This window comes from Bos javanicus, chromosome 20 (assembly GCF_032452875.1).
Source record: "Bos javanicus breed banteng chromosome 20, ARS-OSU_banteng_1.0, whole genome shotgun sequence".
NCBI lineage: Eukaryota > Metazoa > Chordata > Mammalia > Artiodactyla > Bovidae > Bos > Bos javanicus.
Window position 1 is genome coordinate 61,930,762 of NC_083887.1, and position 14,387 is coordinate 61,945,148.

At 45.1% G+C, this 14,387-nt stretch overlaps 1 protein-coding gene across 2 annotated transcripts in view; it reads left to right on the top strand.

Moving 5' to 3' along the window:
• CTNND2 (catenin delta 2) overlaps positions 1-14,387 on the top strand; it is a 1,100,621-nt gene that overhangs the window by 1,017,409 nt on the left and 68,825 nt on the right. The window lies entirely within an intron of this gene.

Consider the following 14,387-nt stretch of genomic DNA (forward strand, 5'->3'; position numbering starts at 1 on the left):
TTGTGGTATAACAAAAAGGACTGTCTCACGGTGTCTCCAGGTCAGTTCAGTTCAGTTCAGTCGCTCAGTCGTGTCCGACTCTTTTCGACCCCATGAATCGCAGCACGCCAGGCCTCCCTGTCCATCACCATCTCCCGGAGTTCACCCAGACTCACGTCCATCGAGTCAGTGATGCCATCCAGCCATCTCATCCTCTGTCATCCCCTTCTCCTCCTGCCCCCAATCCCTCCCAGCATCAGAGTCTTTTCCAATGAGTCAACTCTTTGCATGAGGTGGCCAAAGTACTGGAGTTTCAGCTTTAGCATCATTCCTTCCAAAGAAATCCCAGGGCTGATCTCCTTCAGAATGGACTGGTTGGATCTCCTTGAAGTCCAAGGGACTCTCAAGAGTCTTCTCCAACACCACAGTTCAAAAGCATCAATTCTTCGGCACTCAGCCTTCTTCACAGTCCAACTCTCACATCCATACATGACCACAGGAAAAACCATAGCCTCGACTAGATGAACCTTTGTTGGCAAAGTAATGTCTCTGCTTTTGAATATGCTATCTATGTTGGTCATAACTTTCCTCCCAAGGAGTAAGTGTCTTTTAATTTCATGGCTGCAGTCCCAGTGAACCACAAAAAATCACAGGTAAAATGCACATTTTTAGGCAAATCCTTTGAGATGAGGATTCCCTGGATGGATTTGACTGCATTTTCCAGTGTAGTTGAATTACTTCTTTGGTATTGAATCTGCTCTGCTTTATACCAAAGAGCTCAGCCTCCTCCTACAGACATTGAAATTCATCTATTTCAGTCATGGCATTTAAGCTTTTTCTTTTCCTCTGATACTTCTTTGATAAGCTTGCCTCCACTTACAAAACCATCAAAGCCTGGAAAGAAATTATTTGACAAGAAAAAAAAGAAAAGCACGTTTAGTGTAAGTTTCAAGTGAGACCAAATCGATGTGCCGTGTGAGGTGAGCTGGCCTGGCAGTGAGCGTTACAGCCAGTTGTGTGTCACCTTTTCCTGGGCTGACTTCTCTTTGAAGCTTTCGGATGACTGTGTACGACCAGTCACATCGTTAAGATGCTGATTGAATCCAACACCAAACTGTGGTCCTGTTTGTGTCAACTCATGGCGGGGAAAGTGCTATAGGCACAGACCAAACGTAACACTTTGTTAATGAAAATATACAAACCTTAAGTGTTATATAATATTGATAATTTTTATAGCATATGTAATGAACGCAAAGGGCAAATGCCATCTGAGGCTGGTTCTCCCCGACTCATTAGAACAGCTGTTAGTGAAACCAAGCTGTTTCCTGCTCAGTTTGGCAAAGGACAGCACCACTCAATGGAGCTTTGTCAGTGCCTCAGGAGGGTGAGGTGACGTCAGGTCTTCTAGAAGCTTGTTTTTCTTAACTTTTATTTTGTATTGGGATATAGCCAGTTAACAAACAATGTGTGACAGTTCCAGGTGAACAGTGAAGGAACTCAATACATGTATCCATTCTCCCCCAGACTCCCTCCCATCCAGGCTGCCACACAACATTGAGCAGAGTTCCCTGTGCTGTACACTAGGTCCTCGTTGGTTATCCATTTTCGGTATGGCAGTGTGTCCATGTCCATCCCCAACTCCCTCACTATCCCTTCCCCCATCCTTCCCCTTGGCAACCATAAGATTGTTCCCTAAATCTATGAGACTCTTTCTGTTTTGTAAGTAGGTTCATTTGTATCATTTCTTTTTAGATTCCACCTGTAAGGGGTATCATATGCTATTTTTCCTTCTCTGTCTAACTTATTTCACTTAGTATGGCACTCTCTAGAAGTTTGTTTGGAGCTTCCCATGTGGCGCTAGTGGTAAAGAACCAGCCTGTCAATGCAGGAGACATAAGAGAGGCGAATTCTATCCATGGGTCAGGAAGATCCCCTGGAGGAGGATATGGCTTGGGTAATCCCATGGGCAGAGGAGCCTAGCAGCCTACACCCCATGTGTCTGCAAGAGTCAGACATGACTTAGTGGCTGAACAACAAGGCCAAGAAAATCTCAGGCTGTCAGTAAATATTTGTTGAAAGAACAAACAGCTAGTGTCATGCTTTAAGTTCACAGGGCTTACACATTACAGAATCTGTAGCTACAAAAAAAAAAAAAATCTAATTCTATAAGAGAAGAGAGGAATGTCTCAGTTCTCATTAAAAAAAAATCTTTTGTCATCCTGATTTCCTAATGTTAGAACATTTCCATATACCCTGCAGACTTATTTATTAGTGTTAAAGTTCTGTATTTTCGATTTCTCACTTTTTTCCCCACTAGAAGTAGACATGCCAGGAGAAGTTTCAAATGCATGGATTGAATCTGTGATTCACCATGTGGTTGAAGCTCCTGTCCATCAAGGCCCAGGTTCTGGTCCATTCATCTGCACTCCCTACCATGATGAGTGAAGTCAACCATGGAGTTAGTTGTATGTTCCATCTGTCACATGCTCCTTGTCCTGGCCGGGTTGTAGTATGGCCGATTGCTTGTCTCCCGTCCAGAATGCTCTTCAGTTTCAATTCACTCTTTTATCTTTCCACATGTTCTACATCCATCCTAGAGTTGGCAGCATATTTTAATAAGGAACCTCCTTGAGACCCTTGGGAAGGAGAGCTACCAGCCCACCTGGAGGTTTGCATAAGAATGCACACCGGCTCACGCCGGTGGAGTGGGTGATATAGAAATGGGCAAAGACCAACCACATGAGAAAAGCAAAGGCTGTCTGTCCTAAGCATCTTGTAGCAGGGGAGTCAGCCACCATCACTTGTGTTTGGCCGAGACTCATAGGCAGGCAGGGTAGTTGGAAAGCTTCATAGCGGAGAAAAGGGGAGAATTCCGGGGGCCCCGATGAGAGGTTGCTGGCCTGAGGAAGCTGGAGGAAGGCCAAGGAGAAGTGGACCATCCCATGTGATTAATGAGGGGTGCATATTTGACTTTTTTATGGTTGGTTTTCAGCTGGTCCCCAAGTTGACTCTTTGTGACCCCAAAGACTGTGGCCCGCCAGGCTCCTCTATCCATGGGATTTTCCAGGCAAATATACTGGAGTGGGTTGCCATTTCCACCTCCAGGGGAATCTTCCCGACCCAGGGGCTGAAACCCAGGAGCATCTCTTATGTCTCCTGCATTGACAGGTGGATTCTTTACCACTGCGCCACCTGGGAAGCTCAAGCTGCCCGTTATTAATCAAGTACTAGCCATTTGAGGACAGTTGTTCCAGAAGTGAGTGTTTAGCTTTCCGGATTGTCATGAGAGATAACGTGAATTTCCTGTAAGTCTACCTTAGAGCAGGCTGGCTTCCTGAGTTTACTCTATAAAAGGCTGTTTTCCTGGGCAGGTTGCTTCAGGTTGTGGATCAAAGTTCTGCTTTTATATGTGGTCTGACCACTGTCCGTTTGTACGTTCCGTCTCTCCGTGGGGATATATGTGAAACTTGTAACAAAGCTCTGAGTTTAAGTGTTATTTTAAAATTGCATTTTAGTTACAGTTGAAATAAAACTAAACATAACCAGGTGATTTGGAGTAAATTATCCGCCATAAATTTTTTTCTCTCCCTTCTCTATCAAAAGATAGCCCAGTCTGCAGCAGTGGGCATCAATTGTGCAGAAAATATAAGAACCAAGGTGTTGTGTGTCTGTGTGTGTGCTCAGTTGCTCAATCATGCCTGACTGTTTGGGACCCGCCCCCACCCCCCAACCTCCGCAGAATACAGCCCACCAGGCTCCTCTGTCCATGGAATTTTTCAGGCAAGAACACTGGAGTGGGTTGCTGTTTCCTACTCCAGGGTATCTTCCTGACCCCGGGATTGAACCCCACTCCTGTGTCTTCTGTATTGGCATGCGGATTCTTTACCACTGAGTCACCTGAGAAGCGCAACCAGAGTGTTAGCCCACAGGAAAGAGTCAGCATCATTTGTTGTCTCTGTGGATCTGTTTTCCACTGGGACCTGAGTTGGTGGATACCCCTGAGTATGGTTTCTTGCAAAAAAAGTATTCATGAGTTCTTGGTCTTAAGGTCTAGGGACCAGCAGACCTCGGTGAAGAAAGAGGAAAGAAATATATGGTTTGAAAGAAGGAAGAAATACATCAGAGTTTGGTAGAGAGGGAAGGAAAAACAGCATTCAGTTAGAACTCCACAGACTAATAACACATACACAATTCTATTGTCTAAACCACTTAAAAAACAAATTGCTAAGAAGAGATTATTGAAAAGGAGCTTTATTGAAGACGTTAGATTCTTTCACTGAACATTTATTGGACCCCATTATATGCCTGGCACTGGAAATATCCCCACTATTATTTGTTAACTGCAGTCTGTAATCACACAGGGGAAAGCACTGGGTATTTTCACTAAGACTGAATAGCTAGGGCCAACAAATTTAATATTTAAATGAAATGACTAACCTCCAGGAGAGATACACAGTGAGATAATCCTTGCTTAAGGAAAAAGCACTCTTTATGTTCCTTTTGGACAGTAATTGGTCTTGAAAGCAATTATTTATTGAACGCATATGTGCCCAAGGGACTGTCTGGAAAATGGAAAGTATTTCCAGACTTGAAGGAATTTTAGGAGGCCTTGTAGATAAGGGATGGATGCATACATCAGCATTGCATTGCATGTATGTGGGCTCAGTCACTTGAGTAGTGTCCGACTCTGTGTGACCCTATGGACTGTAGCCCACCAGGCTGCTCTGTCCGTGGGATTCTCCAGGCAAGAATACTGGAGTGGCTTGCCATGCCCTCCTCCAGGGGATCTTCCTGACCTGGGAATTGAACCTGCGTCTGCCTGCGTCTCCTGCATTGCAAGTGTATTCTTTACCCACTGAGCCATGTGGGAAGCCCCAGCCTTGCATTGGTAGATGGCGAATGTGCCTCGTGCATGGAAAAAACTCAAGGGCTCCCTGAGGTCTTCTTGGGGAGGGTGCTATTTCCCTGCAGCTGGTAGGCAAGGGAGTTATCAGAACACATTTGACAAGTCTTAACATTTCTATTTGTCAGGTTGAAAGTTAGTACACCGTCCATGCCAATGCATGTTTAGACATTTATTTTTCTTATATTACACTCTGGAGACAAGTGAGAAAGGAAGTTTGACAAGCAATTTGTGTTATGTCAGTTGCACCAAATCACAGCCCATGTCTTTCCCTCTAATCACACAAAGCCCATGAGGCATGAAGTTCCAGGGGCTCATGAGGTTACCGAGAAGTATGGAAAAGACACAAGGAGATGTTAGCAAGCAGAATCTTCTCATCAGTAACTTGCTATGACTGTCCTGTGGTGTTTAGAAAGTAACTCACCTTCAGCCGTCTCTAGGGGTTCCCTGGTGTGTGCTAAGTCACTTCAGTCATGTCCGATTCCTTGCAACGCCATGGACTGTAGCCCACCAGGCCCTTCTGTCCATGGGGATTCTCCAGGCAAGAATACTGGAGTGGGTCGCCATTTCCTCCTCCAGGGGATCTTCCCAACTCAGGGATGGACCCCACATCTTCTGCGGCTCCTGCATAGCTGATGGATTTTTTTACCTCTGAGCCCCTGGGGAAGCCTGGTTACCTGGTATTATAAGGTAAATATTTCTGTCCTCCCCACCAGAATCCATCCAGTGAGACCTTCACCCCCAATTTGACTGTATTCAGAGATGGGACCATTAGGAAGTGATTATGCTTGGATGAGATCATGAGGGTGAGGCTGTCCTGATGGGATTAGTGCCCTTATAAGGAGAGGATGCACAAAATGGGGAAAGGCCATATGAGCACACAGAGAAAAGTGCTGTCTACAGACCTGGAATGCCAGGAACCCTGCCTACCAGCACCTTGATCTCAGACTGCCCGTCTTCAGCTAAGCTGCCAAGTCTATATTATTATGTCACACAGGATCCCAAGATGACGAAGATCTGTTTCTCCTGAGTCTCTAGAGCAGTGACTCTCAATAAGGCGCCACGCTGCACCCACACCCCACCCCACCCCCAGGCGATATTTGGCCAAATCTGGAGATGCTTTTTGTCAGTATAGTGGGTTTGCTCCTGGCATCTAGTATGTAGAGGCCAGGGATGCTGCTGGCCATCCAGCATGCAGGACATTCCCCCTGCCCCCGCCCATGGTAAAGCATGATGCAGCTGGTCATGTATGAGTGTGAGAGTAGAACTGTAAAGAAAGCTGAGCACTGAAGAATTGATGCTTTTGAACTGTGGTGTTGGAGAAGACTCTTGAGAGTCCCTTGGACTGCAAGGAGATCTAACCAGTCCATCCTAAAGGAGATCAGTCCTGAGTGTTCTTTGGAAGGACTGATTTTGAAGCTAAAACTCCAATATTTTGGCCACCTGATGCGAAGAGCCAACTCATTGGAAAAGTCCCTGATGCTGGGAAAGATTGAAAGCAGGAGGAGAAGTGGACGACAGAGGATGAGATGGTTGGATGGAATCACCGACTCAATGGATGTGAGTTTGAGTAAATTCAAGGAGTTGGTGATGGACAGGGAGGCCTGGCGTGCTGCAGTCCATGGGGTCTGCTAAGTGTCGGACACGACTGAGCAACTGAACTGAACTGCACTGAACTGAACCCCAAAGAGCCATAATGCCAAAACTGAGGGAAATGACACCACATTTGGTACAGACATCTCCCCAAAAGCCCTGGCAAACCCCACTTCTCTTCAACAGCATTATTAACTCCTGTCTTTGTCTGATAATTCCAGAAACCACCCTGACTAGGTGGTTTGACTAGGAAGCCCTTCACAGCACTGCTTGTGAGGCCAGATAACTTGAGCTGGAAATAGCAGGTGTGGCCCCTGCAAGTGGTCGAGCTGTACCCCCTCACCCGTGCTTGAGTCAGCACACCATCCTCTCCCTGTGGGCTCACCCCAGGGCACGGGGGAAGTTCCAGCAGCTCACATGTGTATGATGGGCATCCCTGGGGTGGCTGCTGGCACCAAGAGAACGCTCCTAAAGCCCTCCTGTGACCAGCTTCAAACCATTTCTCTTGCTCTGCTTAGACCCTTGTGGTTTCCCGGGCAACTCAATGCATTACTGAAAAATATATGCCTGCAAGATTTTGATGGTAAAAATAAAACAACATCACGTTAAATTTGGGACTAGCATTCGAGATCATTCAAAGCTCTGAAAGCAACTCCCTTCACTTGGAGAAGAGCGTGTGCTTCAGTTTTAAGTCCTATTTTGGGCTGCCTTACTGGCATTTGCGTTGGTTGGGGTTGAACAGGTTGTGCTTTGTTCATGGCTCCTGTTTAAATGCAGGGATTATGTGGTGAGTCATTCAGCGCAGTGTTTATGGAATGCCTGCCTCCATCCAGGCCAGTCTCAGGTACCAGGAGCTTAGGCGATAAGGTCCTCAAGGTTACTGAGGTGAACAGACCCTTGCATTCTACGAGAAGCTTGGATTGGAGGGGGCAGGGGAGCTGAAGCATCTTTGGGAGAAGAGGATACGGGAGCAGCCTCCTAAACTATGTGACCCCCAGCTGAGCCTGGACAAGTCAGAGGTAACCAGACAAAGGGACAAACCACAGAGGAACAGCAGCAGGAACAACAGGAGTTACGCCCCAGAGACTCAACTCCTGTGCAGTATTCACAGAATTACGAGGGTCACCCAGAGGGAAGAGAGAGCTCCCACAACCTGCAGGGGTTCTGACAGCCAGTCACAGATGAGTGTGTGTTTCATCTGGTAAGGGAGGGAGTGCCACGGATGTGGTCAGAGGCAGAGTGGCACACACGGGCACGTGCTCCCAGTTAATTTGAAGAAGAAGAAGCAAATTTGCTCAGTCATGTCTGACTCTTTGCGACCCCATGGACTGTAGTCTGCCAGGCTCCCCTATCCATGGGATTTTCCAGGCAAGAATACTGGCATGGATTGCCATTTCCTTCTCCAGGGGATCTTCCCAACCCAGGGATCGAACCTGGGTCTCCCACACTTCAGGCAGACTCTTTACCATCTGAGCCACCATTTGCAACCCCATGGTCCATACAGTCCATGGAATTCTCCAGGCCAGAATACTAGAATGGGTAGCCTTTCTCTTCTCCAGAGGATCTTCCCAACCCAGGGATCGAACCAGGTCTCCCACGTTGCAGGCAGATTCTTTGCCAGCTGAGCCACAAGGGAAGCCCAAGAATACTGGAGTGGGTAGCCTATCTCTTATCCAGTGGATCTATCCAACCCAGGAATCAAACTGGGATCTCCTGCATTGCAGGCAGATTCTTTACCAACTGAGCTATCAGGGAAGCCCCCTGTTAATTCTACCGGCATGAAAATCAGACTGATTTGCATTTATTGGGGCATATTCAGACCTCTTCCACAGGATCGAGCAATCGGATAGATTTGATTTTCCTGTTTTTGTTGCCCTCCCAATGAGCACAGTCAGAGTATTGACATATGCTTCCTGTCCTTCTAACTCTACACACCTCCATCCCTCCCTTGGGTAGATGAGAAACCCCTTGGTTGTTAGTGGCCTGGCTGTAAACCCAGAGCCTGGAATAATGCATTTTATGTGGGGGGAAAAACAGGAAACACTTTTTATGTCTTGCTGCTGGTAGGGAAGTGAATATGACATGACTTGTTTCCTGCGTCCTTCAGAATCAGTGTCCCGGCCCCTTCGTGTGCATCACCTCCCTGGATGGGGGGAGGTGCACCTTGCAGTGTCCTCTGCTTCTCTGCAGCATACAGAGCTCAGTCTTTCATTTACAAGGTAGACACCCTTTACCATCGCTCACTTCCCAGAGAGAACCATGACCTTCTACACAGAAGTATTCACTTGAATGAAATCTATTAACGCTCCTGAAATGCACGAGGACAGAATTTGAACTTGACTTTCTGTTCTCGGTCACGTGAGAGAGTATCCCCAGGAAGACACCTGAGCTTTCTGCCACTGTTCAGGACCTTCTAGAGAATAGGTCTGGAGCTCATCTTCACATCCTGAGCCAGGCCTGTGTACCATTGACTCCAGGGAACACAAAGCCAGTTTTCCTTCTCACAGAGTAGGACAAAGCAGAATCCACAGGTAAGGATGGTGATGATCACAGCTGCTGTCATGGCTGAACCATCATTTTTATTTAGGTAGCTTTAATTTGATTTTGCTTATTTTGTCTCCAACTCTAATCTTAGGGATCTGGAAGGTGGGGAGGTCCTTCAAGATTTCTAAGTGCACTAAAAGTGAAATTGCAGATTGCAGAGGATATGTGAATATTTATCAAATAAAATGAGATAGCTAACTGTTACCTGTGGCCTCTTTGTCAAAGGAGCTGCTGTAAACCCGAGCCTAAATCCAAATGAATGTTGCCCAGTGTATTCATTTTCTTTGGCTGCTCTAAGAAAGTACCATTCACTGGGTGGATTGAACCACAGATATTATTGTCTCAGGGTTCTGGAGGTGAGAAGGTATTGGTGGGCAGGGCTGGTTCCTTCTGAGGCTGGGCTGGAGAATCGGTCTCAGGCCTCTCCCCCAGTTTCTGCTGGCCCTCTTCTGAGTTCCTTGAATTGTAGAAGCATCACCTTGATCTCTGCCTTCATCTTTACATGGTGTTCTCCCTACATATGGACTTTCCAGGTGGCACTACTGGTAAAGAACCCAACTGCCAATCCAAGAAACATAAGAGATGTGGGTTCGATCCCTGGGTCGGGAAGATCCCCTGAAGGAGGGCATGGCAACCCCCTCCACTATTCTTGCCTGGAGAATCCCCATGGACAGGGAGCCTGGTGGGCTACAGTCCACACAGTTGCACAGAGTTGGACACGACTGAATCGACTTAGCATACATGTTCCCTGTATATGTGTCTGTCTCCAAGTTTCTCCCTTTTATAAGGACACCAGTCATACTAGAGTAGGGACCTACCTTGTTCCAGTATGACCTCATCTTAAATAATAACATCGGCAGTGACTTCATTTGCAGATAAGACCCCATTCTGGAGTAATGTGGTCTAGGACCTCAACATACAAGTTGGGTGAGGGAGATACACGGTAACCGCTGTGAGGAGCAGCGTTCCTGTCTGCAGCCTGTTTCACCCCACAGAGCCCCGTCAACTGCTAAGTAAGCAGCCCCTTTGCCCTTCACCACAGAACAGGGGTCAGCTCCCCTTTTAATGTTTCTGGTTAGAACCAGCAAGGATGGATGTCCTGAGTCTCCAACTAAAGAAGGAAAGAAAGAAGAGAAGACAGAAATGGAGAAAGCATGTTCTTTAAGAAACGTGAAGGGCAAAGAGAAAGGAAGAAGTGAATTGAACGGTGTATCCCCAAATAGATATCTATGTTCAAGTCCCTAGAATGTGTGCATGTGACCTTATTTGGAAAAAGTCTTTGCAAATGTAATCAAGTTCAGGATCTTGAGAGGACAGCATCCTGATCACCCAGGTGGACCCTGAGACCAATGATATGTGTCCTCAAAGAGATGGGTTTTGGATTTGACACGGAAACTCAGAAGAGGTGGCCCCTGTGTGGTTGGAGGCGGAGCCTGGAGCCCTGTGCCGGTGCAAGTCAGTAAATTCCAGACGTCCCCAGAAGGTGGCGCTGCTGACACCTTGATTTCAGACTTGGGGCCTGGAGAAGTGTGAGAAAATGAATTCCTGATGGAAATAGGTCTCTTAACACCCGGAATATCACCCACGGTGGCTAAGGGGTCACCCCTGTGAAGTCCCGAGGTCCTCTCCGACTTTGCTCTGGTCTAACGTCCTGGAGAAAGAGCATAACCACCAGTTGGTTCTGTGTTCTTTCCCAAGTCTTTCCCCGACCACGGCTATTTATTCCAGTCCCCGCCCAACTCTCAGCGCTGCATTTGACCTTTGCAATTTGTCACCATAAGACCTCCAGGCAGCTAATGGGATGTGCTAGCCCAAAGGAGGACCACTACATCTTCATGCCTTCAAGCAAGCTAATGGTCCATACCTGCTAACAAGCACACTCCAAGTCCCTGCTGATTTTGAAAATAAGCTAGCAGAATCTGTTCATACTGGATAATAAGATGTTCGGAGAATAACTCTTCTGTCATATGAAGACTCCTAATTGTTTCTTGGTTAATTTTTATTGGAATGTCGTTGCTTTACACTGTTGTGTTAGTTTTTACTGGACTGCGAAGTGAATCAGCTATACATATACATTTGTATTGTGGTTTAGTCACTAAGTCATGTCTCTTTGGGCCCCCATGGACTGTAGCCCACAAGGCTCCTCTGTCCACGGGATTTCCCCAGCAAGAATACTAGAGTGGGTTGTCATTTCCTTCTCCAGGGGATCTTCCCAACCCAGAGACCAAACTTCAGACTTTTGCCCTCATCTCCTGCTTTGGCAGGCAGATTCTTTACCACTGAACCACCAGGGAAGCCCATATATGTACATATAACCCCTCTTTAAGGATTTCCTTCCCATTTCAGTTCAGTCACTCAGTTGTGTCTGACTCTTTGCGACCCCCTGGACGGCAGCACGCCAGGCCTCCCTGTCCACCACTAACTCCTGGAGTTTACTCAAACTCATGTTCATCAAGTAGGTGATGCCATCCAACCATCTCATCCTCTGTCATCCCCTTCTCCTCCCACCTTCAGTCCTTCTCAGCATCAGGGTCTTTTCAAATAAGTCTGTTCTTCGCATCAGGTGGCCAAAATATTGGAGTTTCAGCCTCAACATCAGTCCTTCCAATGACTATTCAGGACTGATTTCCTTTAGGATGGACTGGTTGGATCTCCTTGTAGTCCAAGGGACTCTCAAGAGTCTTCTCCAACTCCACAGTTCAAAAGCATCACTTCTTCGGTGCTCAGCTTTCTTTATAGTCCAACTCTCACATCCATACATGACCACTGGAAAAACCATAGCCTTGACAGTTAGACCCTTGTTGGCAAAGTTATGTCTCTGCTTTTTAATATGCTATCTAGGTTGGGCATAATTTTCCTTCCACGGAGTAAGTATCTTTTAATTTCATGGCTGCAGTCACCATATGCAGTGATTTTGGAGCCCCCCAAAATAAAGTCTGACACTGTTTCCACTGTTTCCCCATTTATTTCCCATGAAGTGAAGGGACCAGATGCCATGATCTTCGTTTTCTGAATGTTGAGCTTTAAGCCAACTTTTTCACTCTCCTCTTTCACTTTCATCAAGAGGCTCTTTAGTTCTTCACTTTCTGCCATAAGGGTGGTGTCATCTGCATATCTGAGGTTATTGATATTTCTCCTGGCAATCGTGATTCCAGCTTGTGCTTCATGCAGCTGAGCATTTCTCATGATGTACTCTGCATAGAAGTTAAATAAGCAGGGTGACAATATACAGCCTTGACGTACTCCTTTTCCTATTTGGAACCAGTCTGTTGTTCCATGTCCAATTCTAACTGTTGCTTCCTGACCTGCATATAGATTTCTCAAGAGCAGGTCAGGGTCAGGTGGTCTGGTATTCCCATGTCTTTCAGAATTTTCCACAGTTTGTGGTGATCCACACAGTCAAAGGCTTTGGCATAGTCAATAAAGCAGAAATAGATGTTTTTCTTGAACTCTCTTGCTTTTTCTATGATCCAGCGGATGTTGGCAATTTGATCTCTGGTTCCTTCCCATTTAGGTCACCACAGAGCATTGAGTAGGGTTCCCTGAACTACGGAATAGATTCTCATTAGTTATCCATTTTATACAAAATATTAATAGTGCATAATGTCAATCGCAATCTCCCAGTTCATTCTACGCCCTTCCCGTCCTGATTCCATACATTTGTTCTCTACATTTGTGTTTCTATTTCTGTTTTGCAAATAAGATAATCTATACCATTTTTCAAGATTCCACACATATGCATTAATATATGATATTTGTTTTTCTTTTTCTGACTTACTTCACTCTGAATGACAGTCTCTAGGTCCATCCGTGTCTCTACAGATGACCCAGTTTCATTCCTCTTTCTGGTTGAGTAATATTCCATTGCATATATGTCTCACATCTTCTTTAGCCATTCCTCTGTTGATGGAACTTCTAAGTGTTTTGAAGTGATGCTTGGCTTGGATTTTCATGGATTGTTTCGGTTTATTTCGATAGTGCTGACCATAGTCATTGCACTGTAATAATTAAGCTCTTTGTAGACCAAAGTGTAGGTTCTGCAGTGATCCTCTTAGATCATGCTGAATCAGCCCAACCCAGCGCCAGGGCAAAGCTTGTAATGTCCGTTCTAGAAGCTGACACTGCTAAGAAGTCATCCTTACTAAGGGAATAGCCCTCCTGTCACCAAATTTCACTGCAGTGAGAGCAGACAACCAGGAAAATCAGATTTCTGCAGTTGAATGCACACTTCAAGTTTTCAAAAACTACAACTGTTTAGATTAGAAAAGTCAAACACCAGCCACGTTGCTGGGCTTTAGGGCCACTGATCTACAGAAAGCCTGTGTCTAATATGTTCCTGCCTTTTTCAATCATCCCTGCAGTCTCTTCCATTTGCCGTATCTTCCTCCTTTGCTACAAGTGAAATCCCATTACAGTAAAGAAACTGCCAAAGAACCGTCTAGCTTTTTTTCTTTTCCTAGAATTTTGCACCATTAAGTGTTGCTTGTAATAAATGTGTCATCGGCTCCAATCTAATATTTAGCCATTTTCATTGAGTGGGATTACAGGAAATAAACTTTGGTCTGTATTTGGTCCTCTAGGCTCACTTTTTATTTTGCTTCTGCCTTTATATCTTTATTTCATCTTTATCCACATCTTTTCTGTTTTTCTATCTATCACCTTGTGGAGGGTCCATATAATTATTATAGTTGTTAATTCTTTTTTAGGAGAGCACAAACATACTCATCAAAGTTTTAAATTTATTAAAGTATAAATCCTTTATGTTTTAGCTGTACACACACAACATTAGCCTGCAATATAAACACTGAAATTCTGGATACATGAATAATGCCAACAATTTTATATGAAATGTCCACTGTGGTTAGTTGATAAAGAAACAGGCAATATTATATAGCCCAAGCTATTTTTACAGTTCATAGGAGGAATATTTTCACTAGCTAGGGAATTTGGAGAAATACTTAAAACACAACCAATTTTTATTAAAATAATTTATCATTATCTTTGGGTTCCAATAATGAAGCCAAAATTGAAATTGGAATTCTGTCTACTATAAAAATTTAAGACTTCCTGGGTTGTCCAGTGGTTAGGTCTCTGGGAGGGGCACAAGTTTGATCCCCAGTCAGGGAACTGAGATCTCACATGCTGCATGGTGTGGCCAAAAATAAAAGTATAAAAGAAAATATATTTCTTTATTATGAAAAAATACCAAGATGTAAGGGCAGAAATTTAAAAAAAAAATAATCTGTGACCTAGATATTGTGTTGTATAAATAAATACTATTAAAAATCAATCTCAAAGTAAGGACAAATAAAGAGACAATTACATTTTAATGAAAAGTGTCATTACCATTGTTAGTAAGGACTGCCAT